This window comes from Vicugna pacos, chromosome 2 (genome assembly GCF_048564905.1).
Source record: "Vicugna pacos chromosome 2, VicPac4, whole genome shotgun sequence".
In the NCBI taxonomy this organism is placed as follows: domain Eukaryota; kingdom Metazoa; phylum Chordata; class Mammalia; order Artiodactyla; family Camelidae; genus Vicugna; species Vicugna pacos.
In genome coordinates this window covers 31910227-31933723 of record NC_132988.1, presented here as the reverse complement: position 1 = coordinate 31933723, position 23497 = coordinate 31910227, and the positions used below count along the sequence as shown (strand labels likewise).

Here is a 23497-nt window from a genome sequence, read left to right as displayed (position 1 = left end):
TAACTCTTCAACTGGACCTTATTTTTCTAATCTTAATTAAATGTACTGTTAATATTTGTCAAATGACTCTAGTATATAACATTTGATTTCTTGATTAATTTACTATCTTTTCCTTTATATACTATTTTACTTCTTGATTTAGTATCATAATGATTACATAGGTCAATTTTGTGCTGAATTTTAAGTGGTAGACTATGAGGTTATCATCTTCCTTGATAAATCAATCATCAGAGCACTCTGAATTTAAAAAAAATTTAGAATCCTTTTGCCCTAGATTTTGCCAAATATGACAAAAATGTAAATTTCTACTATAAATATAAGGCACATCTTAATCAAATTCCTGCTCAAAATCCATATTATCAAAATACATACTAGCTGGAAATACAAATATTTATAGAAAAATCACTTATCATATTTCCTGGTTGCCCAACATGCTGACAGATCCTAACCTTATTTGAAGAATTCTTAGGTTCACGATCCCATTTGCTCAAGGTAAATCAGAAACTTATCCCCCTCCTTTCCAGCCAGTTCCTGGGTAGGCGAGTTCACACACAACAAGCAGACTTACTTGTTAGGATCTTTAAATTCTTAAGTAATTGAGGGAATTAAACACAGGACCTAATCCATTTGACTGGTTACAGTGGCAGCAGAAGTACAGGCATTGATGGGTCTCAGAGTTTGCAAAGTCTCCTGCCTTGCAGAGACGGTATCCACGGGGAGGCCACGGCTGCGTCTCCCCTGGAGCTTGCCTGCTGTGTAGCAGCAGGACAGTGTTTTCCTCAAACTGGATCAGCAGTGAATGTTTTATGGCATGTTTCCTATAAGTTTGCCCTTAAACCAGCTCTCTAGAAAATTCAACAATTCTGTAAACTGCTCAGATATTCTCTGGTAAATTCCTTTTCTGTTTAAAGAGACCAAGCAAATATTCTTGCTTTCAGCTGACAACCTGATTGATAAAATACTCTATACCATCCTGGAGTAGATTGATAATAATCATTTATGAAGTCATATTGTCAATTTACTAACAGAATTTAATTAAAATAGAATTTGCTGAAAAATATTATTTTAGTTACTGAGATGTCACAGAGGTTTTAAAGACAAGATCACCTACTGAATTCTGCACCCTAAAGGATTCATGATGACCATGTGGATTTATACAAAGGTACCAATGTAAACTTTTAACTATAATTATAATATAATTAACTAAAAGACCATTGGAAAATGGCAAGAACTTAGACACAAATAATATTAAGACATTAACATTTTCAGGTGAGTTAGTATTTATGACCTTGGGATAAGAGCTTCTGGTTATTTCTGTAGACTCACAAAACAGAATTTGGGTCTTAAGTTTGCATTCCTCTGAATTCTTAAATAATATATTAGAGAAGTATAATCAACTTTAAATGTTTTCAATTCTAATCAGGAGTGCACAGAATTATACAGGTAGGCAAAAACCTAAATATTTTTATTGCTCACTATACAGAAGACTTACACATATGTATAACTGGACTATTATGTTGTACACCAGAAATTGACACAACATTGTAAACTGATTATACTTCAATTAAAAAGTAAAATGAAAATGCAAAAGATAAAAATTTCTAAAAAATCAGACTCTTCTTGAAAAAACCTAAACTTTCTTCTTCCCATTCCTTCCTTCATTCCTCCCTCCTTCCCTCCCTTCTGTCTGTCCTTCTACAATATTTATTACATGCCTGTGTGTCAGGTGAAGCGCAATGCATCACGCTAGTAGTTAACTTGATAAATTATGTCTCCACGCACATACACATAAAGTGTTCTAAAATCTTGTGATACTCCATTCCATGCTCTCTTTAATGTTGGTATGTGGCAGATATTTGTTTATATATATGAAGAGCTAAACAGGTCCACCAAGGTCTATAACGTTCTTGTGTGTTCAGACACTTTTCAGGTATAGCTGCAATATTCAATACATCTAAACATTATATTGTCTCTTCCTTTCTACTGCTTGCCACACAGGACCTTCAGTATGAAATGGAAACCAAGGTCACAGATGGAAATGGTAACAGGATTCCTCAGCCTATAGATATGATCTCACTGGCAGCTTAGACTCCTCTTTTCCTGTACTATTTGAAACTCCAGCCAAACTTTAGAGCCAATTATATATAGAAATGTAATATCAAGTTTATTTTTAGGGCAACCAGTGCACTTGGAGCCAAGTTTCACAATGAGATTCTAACATGCCCTGAAGATTAACAGCAACTCTCAGGATGAGGTGAAATGATTTAATGCTCTTGAAAGTTATCAGTCAGAAGCTTTATAGTGAGTATATAAAAATCTCATTCCCATTTCATCCTTGATTTCCATACTTCACTATTCTATTACTAAATTTTTGTTGTTCTTTAAAGGGAAAGAGAAGTATACAATGAAGTAAAGGAATTAATATTTATGGACGGCAACTGTACTAGAACCTCTACTCACATTATCTTAGATAACTTTTAAGAAAAAAATATACGAGATAGGCATTCTAACTAATTTCCAGATGATGAAACAGACTGAGGTGAAGCACTGTATCTACACCAGTAGAAAAATGTATCAATGTATCTTCCACCTATTCAGTTAAGCATTCAACAAATACTTACTCAACACATGATAGAATAAAATATTTTCAACTTACACTGTAAAAGCTATAATGAGATAATGTTTTTTGAATTATATTCTGCATATTGTCATATTTTGAATTTACCACATCACCTCGTGTTTTCAGGGCTATTTTAAATAGATACGGTTGGGGCCTTTAATTTCATATACTTTGTTTCCATTGTTGGTGATAACTGTACCTAAATCTTGTTGTTGTTCCAAGTGTTAGAGACTTACTAGAATATAAACTTCATCAAGGCAAGAATTTTATTTTTTGTTCATCAATGAAAATCCTCTTATTCTAGAACAGTGCCTTGTTGGGTCTTCAACAATGATTCCTGTGAATAAATGTATGAGATTACGGAAATATAACTTTTATAATGAAAGTGAGAAAATAATAAAAATTATCTCATAACTTTTTCAGTGAAATAAAAAATTTATGTCTGGTTAAATATACACTGGATTGGAAATCATTACAGTTATTTTTCAGCTTCGAAGATTATCTCATGAAAATTCAAGATTATGTTATGTGATTTTGGGTGCTGTCAATATGAGGTGGAGCACAAAGGTGAAAAATTAATTTATAAAGTAAAAATCTAAACACCCACCACGCAGAAATAACCACATAATATTGAGAGCATAATCCTGCACACATTTTGATACCTATTTTTTTATCTACCCATGCATTTGTTCATTTGTCTCTCCCTGTGTCCAACATTAGTAAACTCAATATACCCTACCATTTGGTCACTAGGCTATAAATACTGTTTGTTCCTTTTGACTTACTTTGCTTAATTTGCTGTTGTAGAAGTGCAGCAAGTTTTCTATAGGAAAAGCTTTGCATACATCCATGGGAATAATTCCTAGATTTTAAATTGAGGAGACTGCTGTATGCATATTTTTATAGTTTTGAGAAGGGTAAGTATTTCATGACTCAAAAACAGAGTATACAAGTGTCATTTTCTTAACAATGAGTATTGGCAGGGCTTCTCATTCTTACCAACTTCAAAGATACCTTAATTTTTATGAGAACATTTGCACAATATAATGCTTCAACTCCGTAGTTTTTCAGACAACTGACTCTATTTTCCCATCTTCTGTACCACAGAGAGTATAGTTCGTATGATAAACCCTTAGCTTCTCTGTAACTCTGCTGGCTAGTAGCAAGGACTCCAAGTAAGACTCTGAATGTTTCTTAACGCTTGTGGACTTTGGATCCCAGCTGCTGATGACTACTGTGGATTATTTCATACTTCTTTAGTATTCTTAGCAACTGTTGTGGCTGTGATGGCAATACAGTTTTAGCCATGGTTACAATCTGTATCTCTTTTGTGTTCTGTGATTTGATGGTAGATAATCTTGGAGGAGGGTCGTGTCCTCATAGCAGCTGCTGGTCATAGCCATTCCACCTTACAGCTTAAATCTTCTCATTCAGCCAGAGGGCTTTTTTAAAAACATATATGTATGTATTTATTGAAGTACAGTCAGTTTACAGAGTTGTGTCAATTTCTGGTGTACAGCATTCACATATGTTTCGGCAGAAGATTACTTTTAGGACTCAGTAGCAGGCAAATTTACCAATCAAGCTAACTTGTGGAAAAGAAGTAAACAGAAGATGAACAGTAAATTGCTGAAGTTAAATAAAAGTTGGAAGCAAAGAATAAACTAATTTTCAGTGTCATGACCTTCCTATATCAATGTTATATTATTCTCATTATTCTTACTAAGAAAAAAAATCCCTACATCTTGCTGTAAATACAACAATACAATAATTTCGTCTGAGATCCCTCAAAAAAGGAATTGCTTTTTATTCCTGCTTTTAATGAAAATTGGGGTCATAGGATGAAAATATTTAGACCTTATTTTTGCAAACATCAAACCTCAAGAAAAATGTGTGCTTATGGTTTCAACTAGAGACCTTATTGCTGCAATGTATGGGCATTTCCTTATTCACAACCTCATTTATACAACAAGTATTTCCTGAATGACCAATACATGTCAACTTCTGTGGTGGATGCTAGAGATAAGTGATTAATAAAACAGCCTGCTCCTGCACTCTAACTGGAATTATAGACAGTTGAATACAAACAGGAGAGTGCTATGAACTATGCTAGATGTATCAGGTCTGGAGATGACAAGAGCTTATGTCATAGGCTAGAAGAATCAGTGAAGACTTCACTAAGAAAATATTATTTATGACCTTAGTGATGAGAATTAGGAATTATTTATGTGACAAGGGGACAGGATTCCAAACTGGAAATATTAGAAATGAATGCCCAAGGTGAAATTTTTAGTGCACTGCAGGAACATAAACGCGGATTACTACCCTGAGTAAGGGGTATTAAGGGAAGAAGATGAACATAGGAGAATTCAGCCAGTCCAGGTCGTCTGGACCTGGGTAAGACATGGATAGGAGTTTTGATTTTATTCGAAGAGAATGAGGAAAACTTTATAGTATTTTACATAGGGCACTTACAGGACAGAGTTGTTTATTTGAAAGAACACTCTGGCTAATGTTGGGCACTAGTTGAAGAAAAACACAGCTTGAGGTGAGGATACCAGTTTGAAGCCTGTTTTGTTATTCAGAGGATACCAAATATTAGCATTGACTAAAGATACGCTCTCAGCGCGGTTTAGAGGGGCGGGAGTGAAGACAGAAAGACGTAAACAGACTGAAAGAGACTTATATGATGTAAAATTTTAAGGCCTCTGTGGAGCATTATGAAAGGAAGAAAACCATGGATGTCTCTGAAGGCTCTGAGTGGGACTCCAGGCGTTTGGCTATGCTGCACTAGGAGATCATAAAAAAGGACCAGCTCATTGAGAGAAGAAAAGTGAGATTAAGCTTATGCATATTGAATATAACCTTCCTATATGCTATAAAATAAAAGTGCCCAACTGGAAAATAGATACACCATCTAGAACTTAAGAGTGAGCTCCACGCAGAGGATACTGTGGAATTTCAACATACAACTGGTAACTTGGACACACGTCGTTAATCTCACCCAGAGAGATGACATAGAATAAAAAGGGAAAAGGTTCTTGAATAGAATCTTGAAGGAATACAAACTAGGAAATGAAATTTTCAAACTCAAGTTTCTTCTGTGGCCAATCAGATGGTATAAATTAAAAAGAGTCCAGATATACAAATATACAAATAATAATAATAATGGCATAAAGAGATAAGTGGCCACAAACATTGTGACTCAAGGTCAGGGTCCAAAGGAGGTGACGGAGGCTGTAGTGGCCTTAGAACGAATGCCTTTCAGGAGGTGCTGCCAGTCAACTCTAACCAGTTTTTTAGTATTAAACAATGTATCATGGAAAGCTCAAACTCTGGATGTTCATATAATTTTTTTGAATATTGACAACTAATTATTAAAAAAAGTTGTGAGTAGCAAACAACACACAATGGTGGACCAGATTCTACACAGGGCCGTCCCATTTTAAGGAACAGAATGAAAAAAGAGAGTAGCAACAGAGGAGACTTGGGACATATGAACAGAGATGTACAAATGCAGTGACCCTAAAGAGCTAACAGACTTCCTCATCCACTACTAAGTGGTGAGAACCTGTAGAATAACAGGTCCTTGGGCTTGGAAATGGCTCCAAGTATTAAACAGCCTGTACTGATATTACTCACAACACCGCCTTCCGTCTCCTACTGTTCATCTTCATCGTGTACGATTTATTATGCTTCCATGTGCGTGAGTTGCAGTGATAGTTGTTCAACTAGTAAATGGAGTATATAGTTCATCTTTTCCAGAAATATTTATCACTTGTGGTTTAACATTTTTTGTACCTCGAACATACTGTTTTAGCAATGTGTTCAGTCTAATTCTCTTTAAGATTTTTTTTCTACTTTTCTTTCCTTAAATAGCATGGCAATATATCCATATTGGATAGTTTTCTTGATAAGATTTTGCATCTGCTCCAACTAGAACAGAATGTGACTGCCAGGATGCATGTAGCTGGAATGACAGAAGCACATTTTTTTTTTGAGGGATTTATTGGATAGAAGTCAAACACTATATTGACTTGGCTCTAACAAGGTTTCTCTTATGCACCCTATAAGGTATTATACTTTCTTGGCAAATAAGAAGTGCTAACTCCTCTCTCTTGGGGTTGAGGCATATCCTGCCCAAGCAAAAGGATGAACATGATAACCTAAGAGGTATTTTTCCAATCACGACTACTGTGATCTAAGTCCAATAGACAACTAGAACTTTTAAAGCATTTCATTTTAAAATGATTGCACTTATCTTAAGATATATCCTATGAAATATATATTTGCTTTAACATACATTGCAAGAGTCTGAGCAATTTCTTCCAGTTATATTTTGCTCTACAGTTTTCAATAAGAAACTTGGGAAATCCAATGTCCTATGTATTTTCAGGAGAATGTCAAAGCTGAATTCAATTTGTGAAGGATAATACTTTCTCAAGAACAGTATTAATGTATTAGACCCTCAATTTTCACTTATTTTTTCATAATTAATTCCAAAATTTACAAATATCTTCTAAGTCTATAAATTTCCTTATAAAATTTGTTAAAGTATGATGAAATGACAAATGTAAATGCTTCATATTTTTAATTTTTGCAAGATAATATTTGAGTCATTGAAATAAATCTGAATATTTGAAACAAGTCTCTCATGAACTATGTGTCCAAGTTAAGCCCATAATTCTGTGCAAACTTTACTGTCTATGCACTTGAATTAGACATCAACATAGCTGAGTCATCATCTATGTTCACCTATCAGCCAAGTAGCCTTTTCCCTCACATTTAGGCACATAAAATGCATATTTATATGACAGCAAAATTAGTATTTACTATGCTTTATGGATTTTTTGGCCTCCTGTAAATGAAAAAAAGGTGGAGATACAGAAACTCCAAATGGCAAGTTTTAAAGAATAAATCAAAAGTCCAGGGAACAGTGGAAAAGGCCACACATGTAATTATTCTGTTTTTTTGTTTCCTCAAGGTCTATTATGTGGCCTCCACACAGTGCATTTAGCTTTAGCCTCTCTCTGCATCTGCCTGATCCTTCCTTGACTCCTACTTATTTCATATTTCTTTTTGTTTCTTGCTTATTACATTTTTTAACCGTTTCATTGAGGTATAACTGACATACAAAAAGCTGTACATGTTTAATGTACACAACATACTGAGTCTGAAGATAAGTGTGGACCTCTGAAACCATCACCACACCTATGCCATAAACATATCCATTCCCTCCAAAAGTTTTCCCTGCATCCTTTACTATTATTAATGTCTGTGTGTGTGTGCCTGTATGATAAAAGCACTCAACAGAAGGTTTACCCATGTAGCAAATCAGGGAGGTGTTCGTCAAAGGGTAGAAAACTTTCAGTTATACCAAATGACTATGTTCTAGATCTACTGTAGAACACAATGCCTGCAGTTTACAAAACTGTGTTATGTACTCATTGTATTTGCTAATAATTCATTCACCCAGACCTTGGACAAATAAAGCAGGTGTCAGGTAAAATGTAGGGGAAAAAAGAGGCAGAAAAAGAAAAAGTTGACTTTCTCTGAGTGTCTCTCATGGGCCATTAACTCTGATAGGCTCTTTACTAGCATCCTTCTCAGTATCCACAGCATGGCTGAATACCTCAGGGTATCACACATTCTTCTTCACCACTCACCACGTTTAATCTATCACTAGACTCTAAATACCTTTCATATGTCTTGTAAACATCTCAGTTATCAAACCACTTCCATCCATCCTGTCAAGTCTGGGTTGCTATCATTTTTCACCAATAAATTTCTAATTACTCTATTTAGACTCATCTCATTCTATCTGCTGTACTTTATTAAAATGCTATTAAAGATGCATATTTGTCATGCCCTTTCAACACCTTAAAATCCTTCAGCCGCTCTTACACAAAACCTACGTATTTCCAAGTATGTGTCAAATTCCCGAATGATTCACTGCTATCTGCCCTTCTAAATGTACTCAGCATCATTCTCTGGCATGGCATCTAGAATGATTCATTCCCTCAAGTCTCCCAAGCTCAGTTGCACTGTAGGGCATTTTCACAAGCCTCTCCATCTGCACGGAGTGCTCTTGGCCTCAACCTTCCAGAATGCTACATTCCATGTGCCCATCAGGTCCTTCTCTTCCTATGACAAACTTCCTGCCCAGGTTCCATTAGGTCCTCAAGCTTGTAGTTTAAAAAAACTCAACACTTCTTTCTGACAACTGATTAAATGTGTATTTGTGTCATATGTGTCCTTCCATTCTGGCGTGTGAAACCCACATATCCCTAGTATTTATAGTGTTTGGCATATATTAGAGAGCTAACACATATTTGATAATAAAATGAAATAAAAATATCCATATGTAAATCATTCAATTCATTTTACAGTATGAGATTCCTAAATGACCTCTCTACATAGAACTCACGAAGTTACCTAGGACTGAAAGTAAAACATGATCTGAGCTATACTTAGTGCTTATGTGTTCCTTCTTGGCTAATCTCATTATGTTAAAGATGATTTATGAGATGAATTAGAGTTGATTTAAAATGTTTTTGTCTCATTACTATTTGTTGCATGTATCAAATAAAGCAAATCTAAGTTACTTTTTATTTTTATAAACTACAGATAAATCCAAATGGAACAAATGGGCTTTTTAATATTCCAAAGGAAATACCAATACTATGACTAGACTAGTTTTCATTATCAAGCCATTGTTTCCACATATCTTTTGAACCTCAGGTCAAAATATTTATTTTGGAGTATTTAGGAGATATTTTTTAAATGGAACAAATTCTTAAGGTGTTGGTAAATATTTTGAATCTTTAAACTACAATATAGACCCTGATTTAATTCACTAACAAAACACCAAAACTGAATTTAAAAATGTTTTTATTCACCCATTACTTATTCCCCATTTTTTTTTTTTTTGTAATCCACAAAGCCCTCTCTGATGCCCATTTTTCTTGCTATTTTTTAATTTCCCAGGACCACAGAACTCTTTCAGAATGTTGCTCCAGGTCTGTTTACCTTAGTGCAGTTAAAGAAGCCAGGCTGCATCACGGTTAACAGTGTGGCCTCTGGAGCCAGCCTGCCTGGATTTGAATCCTGACTTTGTCACTTACTAACTATAAAAATATTTCCTGAGTATCAAAAATATGGAGCAATTAATTTGATGGCCTTTGGCTCAGAATGCAAATGCTTACAAGGTTGATACTGTGCCTGTAAGCCCTAAATAAATAATCTGACAACCTCAACATTAACCAGCATTTCTGAGGGAAAATATCCTATGATCTGTTACCTCAACAATTTGAAGCATGCTGCTTACAACATCATTATTACATTATAAAGGTCATTTGTTTCAGGCATTTCCTTAAACAGAGACAACTGTAAATACACACACACACACATACACACACATAATACAGTAAGAGAATTCTGTACTATGCTAATATGCTGACTGAGTTATTTGGGGCAGTTTTTATCAATGTTTATATTTTATAATTTTCCCTTAATGTAAGAAAAACTTATTTAATATTTTGAATCTTAGATTTTTTAATAAGGAGACGGTTTATTATTTCAGTGTGTATAGACACTTTTCTTGTAATTTTATAGATGACAAAAACAAATTAATAAGTAAGTCACATTAGATTATGGTAGCAATAACTGCCTCTCTGAATTAATACCATGAATACACTGCTACTCACCTTTATTTCATTCTTATAATGTGTTGTTGATATTAAATTATTTCATCTTAAATAACCATGTTTCATTAACAACTAGAGAAAAGGAAAACAAATGATTTTTTTTTATTTAATAACAGTAGTAAATTATTTGGAAACTACATTGTTACTAGAATATTTAAAATGTCCTAATTATTTGGACCAAAAATATAATTTAATTAAAAATTAGCCTACAAAATTTGACTAGCACTATATAGTCAAAAGATGACCTAAAATTGTTTGGGGGCTTAAATATACTTTTCATGATATAAGTCCTCATGTAGAAAATTTAGAATATATTCCTCAGCTATCTTGTGCTCTTCATACACATAGCACAAGATATTGTCAATGGCATAATGACAGTCCAGTGTAAGAAATATTTTGCTAGTGCACTACAGTCAGGGTCATTCTAGGTGCAGTTCAGAGAGACACTCCATATAGGTGTATTTGAATCTGGCTGAAGACAGGTCAAAAATGATTAAAGTCAAGAGGGTAAGGCCCATCTAAGAGACAGTCAAGAGGACTTTGGTTGTCTGATGAAAGCTAATCACTCTAATAACATGAAAGCTAAAGAAGGAACTCAGTCCTTTGTCCTAAGAGCTGCACTACCATCCAGTGGCTCTTCTCTTTCTCCCACAATGCAGTTGTTAAAGGCTTCTAGGGTTAAGATCACAAAACTATTTAGAGTTCTAACAGACTTGAAGTAAAGAAAAACCTTCAAAAATTCAGCAGTACAACTGGCTTCGTTAAGAAGCAATGAGATTCTTTGAAAATGAAGAGTTCAGAAGTGAAACATTCTTATAGTTCCAGACATTGCAGAGGGGTTTATTGCAACCAAGTCTGTCTCCCTCTAGGTAACACCTGCTTATCATCCTCTGCTCCTAACTGGTTTCAGAAAATAAAGAAAATCAGTTCCATCACTTATTCACCCACAGACCTTTCAATAGTTTAAGGCAATTCTTTGGTACCTCAGTTAGAGCAATATATGTATTTCCATTTCCAAATGAGACAAGAGGGAAGGGGGCAGGGCACAAGCACTAGAAGAATGACACAGCTATTAGCACCAGGATAGTAGATAATTCAACTCCCAGTTAGACCTGAGCTTCAATATGCACTCACTGAAATACAATAGCTGCTAAATGGCCCTCCCACAGGCGCCAGGACAGTTTTAAGGCTGACCACAAAAGGTCAAAGGGTGGGCGATAGCCCAGATCCTGAGAATTCCAGCCTCTTCCCCCAAGTAGCTGGAATAATTCCCCTACTCCTTAGCACATGAAGCTACAAAGCCCATAAAAACCAGCAACACCACACCTCGTGACAGCTCTCCCTTCTGAGCGAGACAGCCCGCACTCAGTCCATGGAGTGTGTATCTACTTTTACTTTAAACTGAGCACCCAACCCCCACACCTCTTGGCCTTTCTCTTGCCTTCTGAAACAGCCTACAGTGTCTACGGAGTATGTATCGCTCTGAATAAATCTACATTTACCCAACTGTGGCTCACCCTTGAATCCTTTCCTGTGCAAAGCTAAGGACCCAGAGTTGGCAGTCCATGTCCCAGGGACTCAGCTGAGACCTGGGACACAGCCATCTTCTCACCTCACATTTTTCCTGTTATCACAAAGCTCTCTTGATTTCATGGATAAAAGACAGTATAGAATTTGGTAACTCCAAGTGTCTGGCAAGTAAGAGGAAGCGTCCATCATCTTCATCACCAGTGTCCCAACACTGTGGTGCTTTCTTTCCTCAGTCAAGTGGTCTGAGTCTACCAGAAAGACACTGAGATTCCTCCAGTCACATACATTTCCAGGTCAGTGTATCTTGTGTGACAAATGATTAGCTGCTGACTTGAGTCACTTTTAACTAATTTCCTAAATGTCTTCTCTTTGGTGTGGCTAAGAATCATGTGCCCAATTCCCCTTGCCTTCTCAGTCTGGCACGCTCTATGGAAAATCTGAGTATTGCACAAGTGAAGTCTGGTAAAATTACACTTTATCCAAAACAAACAGTGGGAGCACTACCAGAGGAGTTTATGGTTCTTTCCGGAAAAGCAGGATTTGGGGGATAACTCTTCTCAAGTCTGTTGCACTCTTGTGACGATGTCAACCGCAACCACTAAAACACAACATACTCCTTTTCTCCTGTGCCTAATTTTACCCTGAGTTAACTGGAGGAATCAACTTTCCCAAGTTAATCACCTCTTCTCTTGTACCCTAGAAGTCTGTGAGTTCCGTTTAAACAGGGTTTATAACTTCTTTTCAAAGGACCCCGCCACAGTCTGTAGGGATTGCCTTTAGACACTGGGAACATCATTCAAATTATGCCCCTGTTCTAATATTCATGGATTACCAGCCTATTCTTTTCACTTACACTAAAGGAAATTTGAAGGTTACAAAAATACCCTTTTGTAAATCATTAAACACGGCACTTTCTTTCAATAGTCTTCCGTCAGTGAAAGATGATGAAACATGCCATTATCAAGGTACTAGCTTCCTTTTTTCGTGCAGGCATTAAAAAAAATCACATATTTTTGTAGCCATGATATTCATAAATGTTATATGTCCTTGGTGGAAAATGAGAGTTGTTTCAATTAAACCAGATTTGTGAAGTCAATCCTTCTGTATCAGATCCTACACCAAGAAAGGGATGAAACATATAGAGTCCATGCTAATTTCAGTTTAAGAAAAGTACTGCCACTGTTGTTTTGTGCTTTGTTTCATATTTTCCCGAGAATGACTGAATACGTATGTTGGCATTTCGAAGTGATGAACAGTTTCTAAAATTCTGAATGAATACATTTGTGATATAAAAACATTTTATCATAGAAAATCAAAATTGTTCAGCTGTATCTGAATTATTCAGAATGTTTAGTCTCATGATCTTCAAATACTCATAGTAAGAGATGTTTTCAATAATAAATTTTTCTAAACTTCATGAAGTATTTCTTCCTTCAAATTGTGTTGAATGATTTAAAATATATAAATCACTTAGGAGTGTAGATTGCATATAATAAGCATTATAAGTGTTGTGATAAATGCTAAATATTTATAAAAATATAAATTTAAACATAAAGCAATCTTAATGTAATAGTAACTCCCATTAAATTGTGAAGCATTTATCATGGGGAAATCAGTGTATTATATCTCCAATGTTATAAAAATGGATCAGTTTTGAATTCATATGTGCTTCAGTCATTTTTAATGTCAGTACACTATATATGTAACATGTTTAATAATTCCTATAATATGTGAGAATTGAATTTCATATTTGGACAGATAAAAGAAAGAATCTACCTGATGAAACAAAGTTCTTTCAATGTAAATTGATATGATGAAAATACATTCATTTTGAAAGCAAAAAATCATGCTTTAAATTACTCTAAAAAAGTTAATCTCAGAGCAGTAGTTCTATATACTTGAAAACAAAGGAAAACAAAGAACAAGATATTCCCAGAATTGACTGGAAATGCTGATGGGATCCTGCACAGGTTGTTACGCAAGCCTGGAATAACTGGAAGGCAATAAAAGTGTGACCAAAAAACTCATGGCTGCATTCCAAGATGAGCTACTTGCCGTGTTTTCCGTTGTGTCCTGGTGCAGCGCCCCGACGCCTAGCTGTCGAGTCAGAAGGATGTAGGGACACTCTGCGAGGGGCCCTGCCATCCAGACTGTCATCAAAACATGCTGCTTAAATAATACAGGTCATGAACAACTTCTGTTTATCATAAGTTGGGTGTTATGTATGCTCATAAATTACTCCATATTAACTCTTTTATTCTTTTACTTTTTCTTTTTAAAGATAGATTCCTATGGATTTTAAACCAGAGATACTGTAACTCAGCAGGACCCTACGGGGCATTCCTGGGACAGACCCTCCCCCATGTCCTCTGCTTGAGCTCCTCTCTGAAGTTCCAAGGTAACCGAGGTAACCGTATCTGACGCACACTTCCTGGTTGTTTTACATATGCTAAAACCACCACCAAATGGAAAAAAGTAACTACTTGATGACCGTGAGCACACAGCCCCCAGACCTACTGCTGCATGAGGATCGAGAATGTTAACCCCGTCACACCACCTTGCCATCAACCAACCCGAGAATTGTGCATGAGCTAATCACACACGCTGGGGCTCCCCTCCCTCACCTCGCCCTTTAAAAGGCTTTCCCAGACCCACTGGGGAGTTCGGGCTTTTTGAGCACTGGCTGTCCTGGACTCCGTGTACTGCCGCTCGCAGCAAACACTGCACTTTGCTTTACCATGACCTGGGGTCAACAGATTGGCTTTACTGCATATGGGTGAGCTGGCCCAAGTTTGGTTAGGTAAAAATACCAGAGAGAAAAATTACCTTGAATTTATGTCAATTTTAAGAGAATTACTACTTTATTATCCCATAATTTTTAACTTGAAAAACTATTATGACTAAAGTTTCTCACATGATGTGTAAGATATCAGTACTCTAAGGAATAAAAACTAGTCTAAACAACTTAGTTTTAATAGGGAGTTATTATTTAATAGGTATAGAGCTGCTGTTTTGCAAGATGAAAAATTTCTAGAGTTTGTTTGCACAGCAATGTGAATATACTCAACAATACTAAAATGTATACACTTAGGAATGGTTAAGATGATCAATTTTATGTTATATGTTTTTTACCACAATTTAAAAAAGTTGATTAAGCAATGCTTAGAACATTGTAATAAAAATGTTTGCTTAGAAACAGTCACAAGAAAGTAAGAACTTTGCTTCTCTCCTTTATATCCACAAATATCAATGTTTTTCTTACCTGTCTGTTCCTGTTATGAGAGCAATCGCTAGTACAACTGACTGGGCAATCCCAGCTCTCTTATTAATAATGTTTGCACGGCATGTATTTTCCCATCTTTGTACTTTCAACCCACTTATGTTTTTGAACTTGAGTTGGGTCTCCTATAGACTGCATATAATAAGTTTTTACCTTCTTATTCAATCTGACAATCTCTGACTTTCCTTTAGACCATTCACATTTAAACAAATTATTGATTATTAGCTGCATTTACATTTACTACTCTGTAATTTGCTTTCTATATGTCTCTTGTCTTCATCCTGTTTCTCAGTTACTATTGTCTTTTGAGTTGAATAAATGTTTTCATGTACCTCTAATGATTTTTGTTATATATTTTCAGTTATTATTGATTGCTCCAGGGATTACATTATTTACCTTTTCACAATCTACTTAAGATTAATACTAATTTAACTCTGATAAAATTTAAAAACTTAAAAGACATTCTGCTATATAATTATAGCACTATCACACGTATCTAAGAAATTAACATCCATTAAATACCATCTAATATATAGCCACTATTTAAATTTCTGCAATTGTCCTGAAAATAATTTCTTGTTTCTTTCTTCTAAGTCTAGGATTTTTATCAAGGTTCAAGTATTGCATTTGGTTAGTATATCTCTGTTCTATTTTCAGCACTGCTGATTCTCAATAAATTCCTCCCAATACTGATCCAAATTTTTTTTTAAATTAAATATCAAAACTTTTCTCCAACATAAATAAATTTAAATGTGTTAATCAGTTTCTTAGGTAAGTAATCACTTTGATAAAATGTAGGAGGAGACTAGAATATAGATTAGCAGTTCACCCATGTTAAGGGTAGGTTCCATTCAGACTCTAAACTTTGAGTAAAACTGGATGTTCATAAATGAACTACTAAAGATTTTAAACCAACCTAATGAACTGTCAAGCAAAACTAGTTCTATATTTTACCATAAAAAGGAGGCCTTCCAAACCACCAGGAAGGCCAGGATAAATCTGAAGTTCTCAGACTCTTCAGGTATCTGTGCTTGAATGTGTTGGCCAGGAGAGACCCGGACCCCAGCTCCATGTCTTCAGCCCACAACTTGCCCCCACTGTCTTCTATCACTGTCCTTTTCTTATTCCTGGAGGGACTTCATGCTCACCAGTGTGAGCATTCCTGCTGTTACTTTTACGCTCTAAACAGTCTGTATAAGAAGCCTCTCCTTGGCCATTCTTTGGGCCCAGAAGTGTGTACATGCCAGTATGTCCTCAGGAGGAGAGACTCAAAGAAAAGGCCCACATAGGAACTGGGAGCATGGGTCTGGGCCATTTAAGCAAGGCCTTCTAAGGTCCTGGGTACCTAGAACATGGTCCAGAAGGGAATCTGTGGGTTCTGGTTGGTCATGACTTATTTAAAGACTCCTCCTGGAGCAGGGCCTCTGTCGCCCTGGTTTATACTGTGTATTAAATATAATCATAATTTTTTACACTATTTGCTGACACTGTCCATTAATCCTAGCTAACATAAATAAGTGACTGGATACATGGATCATAATCATCATCATCTTTCTAACAACTAAGTCTCCTTGGTAATCTCAATTCATTTATCTTGGAGAACTCAGTATCCTCCATTTTAACCATCACTGTATAGTGGGGGCTGTTTTTGTTTTTGTTTTGTTTTGTTTTTTGCCACAGGCCTAAGGATGCACACATAATCATCCTGCCATAGGATTATGTGTGCTAAAGCTAGTAAGGAGAATAGATCTCCTTGTAGTAGAGAAACTTTAAGATATGAGATGGGCAGGAGCTATCTGGGAAGCCATTATTTTCAACCATCGCAACAAAAATCTAAGAAAATGATGTCATGCAGAAGAAAGGAGGGAAGGGAGACAATAAGTTCCAAACAATGCCCCTGGTCCTTTTAGGACTGAGCCAAACCTCACCATGGTGCTTTCCTCCAAGGTTTAGGGACCTTATTAAACGACCACTCTATGTTGTTCAGGACCCTAAATTAAATGGACATTATCCCCAAAAAAGTATGAGAACTATAGAAATATCCATCAGCTTATTAATAAGAAGACGTTCCTCTTCGTTTTATCTCGGAATATCATTTATTTTTGTACTAGTTCTAGAGCAGCTTGCTTCCTAATACTGTGACAGATTTTCAATCTGTAACCTGTGAGTGCAGGGCATCCCTGTGAGTGCGATGGGCCATATGGTGCTTTTTTGTAGTCATATGGAAACCCAGCTGGGCCGCCTAAAGATTTATGATCAATTATCTATGCTCAAAGGCCATAAACCCATTGAACAATGGCTCTTTCTGAGTTGCTACGTGAGGAAAATAACCAGCTATTGTAGAGTTCCTTTGTCAATAGAAGAAGTTATTAACTCAAATTACACAAGTTTATACTTCAAATGGGCTCTTTCGTTGATAATAAAATATTAAAGTGTTTTGAAAGAAGTTTTAGTCTTCAAATAAACATATCCACAGACACAAACATACACACAGAACACACACTCAAACACATAAACACTATCAGACTTTCTGATATGATTTATGTAAACACTGCCCTAGGAGTTATATATGAAAATAATGGTTTTTAATTGTTTTCCTCCTGTATTTTCATTATTATTTTATTCTAAGTGGGACCAGCCTGGAGAATATTTTATGAATTGAATTCTCATTTGTGAGTCTTGTTATCATCTAATTGTGTATTGTCCTTTCTAATTTGGTGGCTGACAGCTTTGGGGAAAATACTGTGTTCTCTTCAGGATCTCCTTAACGTAAAGATTAGCTTATTGGTAATTTTTTCACAGGTTTACCATGCTTCCTGGCATGTGTACATGTCTTATTTTCACACTGTTCCAGGAGGAGTTTGAGAAAGAATCTCTATAAACTACTTTTACTAGTTTGAGTAAAAGTTATATTTATTAGTGCTTCATTTCCAATATTAGTATTCTGAAGAAAGCTGTCGCTTTATAAGAACGGAAAATAGTAACTTCTAACTCTGTTGCCCAGAAGGGACGCATGTAGAATGATGGAAAAACTTAAACCTAGACTGAGGCAGCATCAGAAATAGGGCCATTGATTTTCTAATCTTCTAATTTCTTTAGGATAAAAATCTGAGATTAACCAAAAATCTGTATTTGTTAGGTTGCATCAAACGTCACATGTGAATTATTTACCTCCAGAGGTTCCATGTTAGAATGAACTCCGTGGTATAAACTATAATCAAGTGTCTGATATTTTTATCACTATGAAATTATGACACACAGTCATTTAAGTTTATTGACATGCTAATATCCTGCATAAAACCCAACTGATTGTTTTTTCTTGTAAATATAGCTTTGCTTGTTTTATTTTTGTAAGAAATCTCTAAAAGGATCCGTAACTATGATTAACTGAAAAGCTCAAATGAATCATAATATGGACAGAATTTTTTTGACAAAATCTTGAACAGTTAATTATTCATGCCCTGCCCACTTCAACAAAAAGATCAGACTACTGCTTCAATACTACTAGAGAAAATGAAAATCTATTTTATAAGTAATTTAAAAATCTATTTTTGTCAAAACAAAAATCAATAAATTTTGAATTTTGATACTTTTTTAATTAATTGAAGTTTTTGATGATATATTGCCAATCAACATATTCTGAGCTTATAAATTACACATAAGTTTTTTCTAGACTATCATTAATATCCAAAAATTCATTCAAATACAGTCAAAACAAATATTATTTTCACTAAATTAGTTTTTAAAATTACTAAAATCAATACAAGAGTAGTTGTTTGTTTTCTACAAGTGTCAACAAGAGTGGGCAAATGTTTAAAAAAAGGGCACAGATGTTAAATGTTAATATTAATGTTAATATGTTATCAAGCTTATAAAGATATTAGAAAATTCAATGGTTTTTTCTATAGATAGTTACTTAACTTAATGAGTTTTCCAGTGTCTTTCATCTTAACATAAGGAAAACATTTGTTGCTAAAATCTTGAATGGGACATAGATTTGACTCAGAAACAAAAAATTGACATAAAATTCCAGAGCCTTCTCCACTGCACTATGATTTATTTGTCCTCGTATTGTTTGTGGACTGTTATATTGGGGGAGATCGTTAAGCCAGGAAGAAAAGAAAAATGTGAATGGGTGATTTCCAGAAAATTATTGATAGAACTACTAATCTGTAAGGACATGTATGACCTTTATCAAATCCCGGGCTTTCCTAAATGCATCTGTTACTATCAAAAGAATTTCTTAGCTATAGAAAGTCTGTACTATGTGGAATCATAATGGTTGTATTCTTCCCAGAAACACAGTCAGTGTGACAAAACAGATTTAGGGAGTAAATAGTAAAGTTGTCCTTTAGACAAAATTTATAATACACCTATATGTATACAATAATGTAAGTAAGAATCACAAATGTTGTTTAAAGTCTGTAAAATATTTTGAAAGTAATTATTAATTATTTATGCCTTGCTTAATTAGAAAATACAATTTCTGTTTGCTTTTAGATTTTCAGATTACTAAAACTGTTTTGTGTATGCTTGTCAGTTTTACCTTGGACAAGCTTTAGTGTTTATTCTATTTGCTATTTAGTCCTTGGCTTTCACTGCCATTGCTAAATCAATCAAACAACTTAAAAATGAATTCTGACTTTGAGACATAGCAGTGTTGTAAAAACAAGGCCTCAAATTACAATGACTAAGGATGTACCTTTTTAAATCTCCAAAATATAATGAGGAGAGAGGACAATGATATCCAAAGCTTCCATCTATTTGCACTCCTTCAGTAAAAATCAGAATAATGAGCTCCCTGTAGTCATTAAAAACATGAGAGGTGATTTAATTGTTTTGGGGGCTCCCAACCCGATGCTTATCCTAGAACTATAGCTCAGACAAAGCATATTTATCATGTACCATAACAAGTGAACCTATGAAATCTGTAGAGTAAGATGATATAAATCACCAGGCAATAAATAGTCACTGGACCTCTGGACTTTTAGAATTCCCACTTCTTCAGTGAAGCAATATGAACTCTATAAGAATGGTAGAAGAAAAATTTAATGATCTAGAAGAGAGATGACAAACTGGTGGATTAAGGGACTAAATATTCACTGGACTTACGGGGTTTAAAAAATTCTAATTTATTTAATGAAGCAAATAAATTCTTTATATGGTTGAAATATATATAAGGATAATCTATCAAAGAGGTTGCACACTCCTGGCCTGAGGGATTTAAAAATGTGTTGCATTTGCACTGAATTGAGTAGACAGGCAGTGTTGATTCCAATTTTACCTTTGTTGGCAACACTGAAAATCTTGTTTTCCTATAAAAATTCATTTTATGATTTATGTGAAAATTGAAAGAATCTGGTAGCATGGTACCTCATTATCACAGTGATAAGTTATTAAATCTGTGGAGCAGCTGCATCTTAGACAGAGTGCATTTACCTTTTATTGTGAATTGCGCCTCTCGTTCTGAGTCATGAAGGCTAAATTTCACAAGGAACTGCCTTAAAGCCTTCCCTGACTACCCACCTATGCAGTTTATTCCCTATTCTGCTTCTCTGCACTATATTCAAGGCAATTATCACTGTGGGAAATAGTCTTCTTTGTTTACTTGTTAATGATTAGTCAAACTGTTATGGAACATAAATATCCAAGTGCAGGGATATTGGCTGTGTAACTTAGCATGTTCCCCAGGACCTAGAATACAGCCTGGTGTACAGAGGAGTCTAAATAATAATTATTAAATGAACGCCATGTGGCTGTCAGTTGTTTATTTGCATAATGTTTCTGTTGTTTTGCTCAGGTTAGATAAAAAACGTCAAATTTTCCTTGTGGCTAAAACTCCAACACAGGTAAGAGATACAAAATTAACCAAGGGTTCCATATATTTACTTATACTTGACTTGCTTCACATTTTCTTATCTTCTTTTTTGGAATTTTTTAAAGGACTACTTCTGCTCAGAGTGAACAATTATACCACTGCCCTTAATCAAGTCATCTTCCTACTTCATGTTGATTTGGAAAATTGTTTATATCAATTGATTGTTTATATCAATCTTTATAAACAACTGTCTGTTCAATTAATTTTCACATCCTTTAAACAGTACTATTTAAAAATCATTGCAGCTTTATCTTATACTGGTTCACAGTCATTATTCTTATGGGGAACATTTTTTTTTTAATAGTACCACCTATTTACCTTGTTAATTTTCTCAAGTGAACTCAAAAACGACTACCAGAATTCCAACACATTTATCAGAAACAACTTGTTCTATTCACAATAGTATTTCTAATTTTTCACATTATTATATTAATTTCATCAATAGATAATATACTGATTTGATGAATGTTATTAATTTTGTTTCATGTATTTGTTGACAAATATTTTTAATAGATTTAATTCCTTTGTCTGAAGTCTCCATAGAAAGCCTAGAAAAGGGCTGTCTGGTAACACTCCACCCAAGAAATACCAATGGAAACTACCTCCTCCATGACTTCAGTGATGCGGGAACAGGGAGGACTGATCTTCCATCTCCCTCCTTGCAGAAACAGAGTGATAACATCCGAGTCTAGTGGCGAGGTAAGCCTCTACCTACGATGCAGCAAAGTGTGTAATAATACAGTATGGAGTGGGGCTAGTCATCACCACGTTTCACCACCCTACTCCCACCCCAAGTGTTAACAGGGCCTAGGCACAAGTAGAGCCTCCACCCCACCCTGCACTAATAAAAATAAGTGAGACACTGTGAATTGAGGAACACTCTACTTTCTCACTAACTTGTTGTTAGCAGGACCCAGCTGGAGACCAGAACTTTGACATGCCCCCACCAGTAATGAGACTAAATGAGGTGGTGGGAAGCAGGGTCAGCTGGTACTCCAATTCCTTCTACTGACTCCAGCATCTACAGGTGCCAACAGAGATTTATAAATAAATCAACATAGCATTCTACAAAAAAATGTCGAGCATCCCCCCAAATAAGAAAATATGAGACATGAATAAAATAAATAGAAAACAAATAATAAAATGAAAAGATTAAAGCCATAAAATATCAATAATTGTCTTAAATGTAAATGGTCAAAATACATCAGATGAAATAGAGGTTGGCAGAATGAATTTAAACAACTAGACCCAATTGTATGCAGCTTGCAAGAAATTCACCACAGATTCAACGACAAAGGTAAAATGTAAGTTAAAATATAAGGAAAGATATATCATGCAAACATTATTTTTAAAAGCAGGAATGGATATGATATATCCAATAAAACAGACCTCAAAGATAATTCTTAGATAAAGAGGAATATTATATAATGATATTAGAATCCTTCTACCAAAAAGACATAATGAACGTTAATGATAATGAATGTTAATGCCCAAAACAACAAAACTTAAAAATATTATGGAGCAAAAACTTACAAGGCAGGAGGGAGAAATAAACAAATACATGATTGTATTTGGTGATTTTAACACTCAGTCAGCAACTGATACAACTACTAGGCAGAAAATCAACAAAGATGTAGAAAACTCAACAGCACAGTCAACCAACACAAACTAATTGACATAGATAAGTATCTAGCAACAGAATGCAATGTTTTTTTCACTATTTGTATCCCATTTTGGGTCTCCCCATGCCCCCTACTCCCATTCATACATACATCATAGTTGATATTAATTGATAATTTTTTGGCATATGAGCATTACTACAATTCTAAGAATCAAGGCTATCCAAAAGTATGTTCAGAGAAGTATTACCACCTATCTCATCCATACTATGCCATTTCCCTTCTCCCATTCTTTCCAACTTATTCCCATCTACTCCTCACAGGTAACAATTTCATTAGTTCCTGGGTTATCTTTCCTGTATTTCTTCTGCACAGAAGCATGTATATTTTCTTATATACTTCTTCATTACAGGAAGGATAGCATACTATATGCATTCTTTTGTACTTGGCTTCTTTTTTGGTTGGCAATACATCCTGGAGACTACTTATAGAAATCTTCCCCTTGTTTTGTATAGCAGCATAATATTTAGTTGTGTGGATGTGACATAGTTTATCCAGCTAGTCTCCCATATTGGGGCATCTAGGTTGTCCAGTATTTTGCAGTTGTGAACAATGCAATGAATAACTGCATGAGTATGTATGTATAGATATAGATAAAGATGTAGGTATAGATATTATTGTTGAAGGTGTTATCTTCAAGGTACATTTCTAGAAGTGGGATTGCTGGTTCAGAAGATAAGTACATATGTAGTTACTGTAAGGCATTGCCAAATTTTCTTCATGAAGAGTTTTACTAACTACAATGAGGTATCACCTCTTACCAGTCAGAATGGCCATCATTCAGAAGTCCACAAATGACAAATG

At 35.1% G+C, this 23497-nt stretch overlaps 2 long non-coding RNA genes across 2 annotated transcripts in view; one reads left to right on the top strand and one right to left on the bottom strand.

Moving 5' to 3' along the window:
- The window catches only part of LOC140685726 (uncharacterized), a 36168-nt gene extending 21956 nt beyond the window's left edge, over positions 1 to 14212 (bottom strand). The window contains exon 1 of the long non-coding RNA XR_012059086.1: positions 13912 to 14212. This is a non-coding gene — a long non-coding RNA (uncharacterized lncRNA). The remainder of the gene's footprint in view (positions 1 to 13911) is intronic.
- A 98-nt stretch (positions 14213 to 14310) lies between these two features.
- Positions 14311 to 21883, top strand: LOC140685725 (uncharacterized). The gene is made up of 3 exons (XR_012059082.1): positions 14311 to 14632; positions 20937 to 20985; positions 21549 to 21883. It is a non-coding gene; the product is annotated as an uncharacterized lncRNA (long non-coding RNA).
- The last annotated feature ends 1614 nt before the right edge of the window (positions 21884 to 23497 follow it).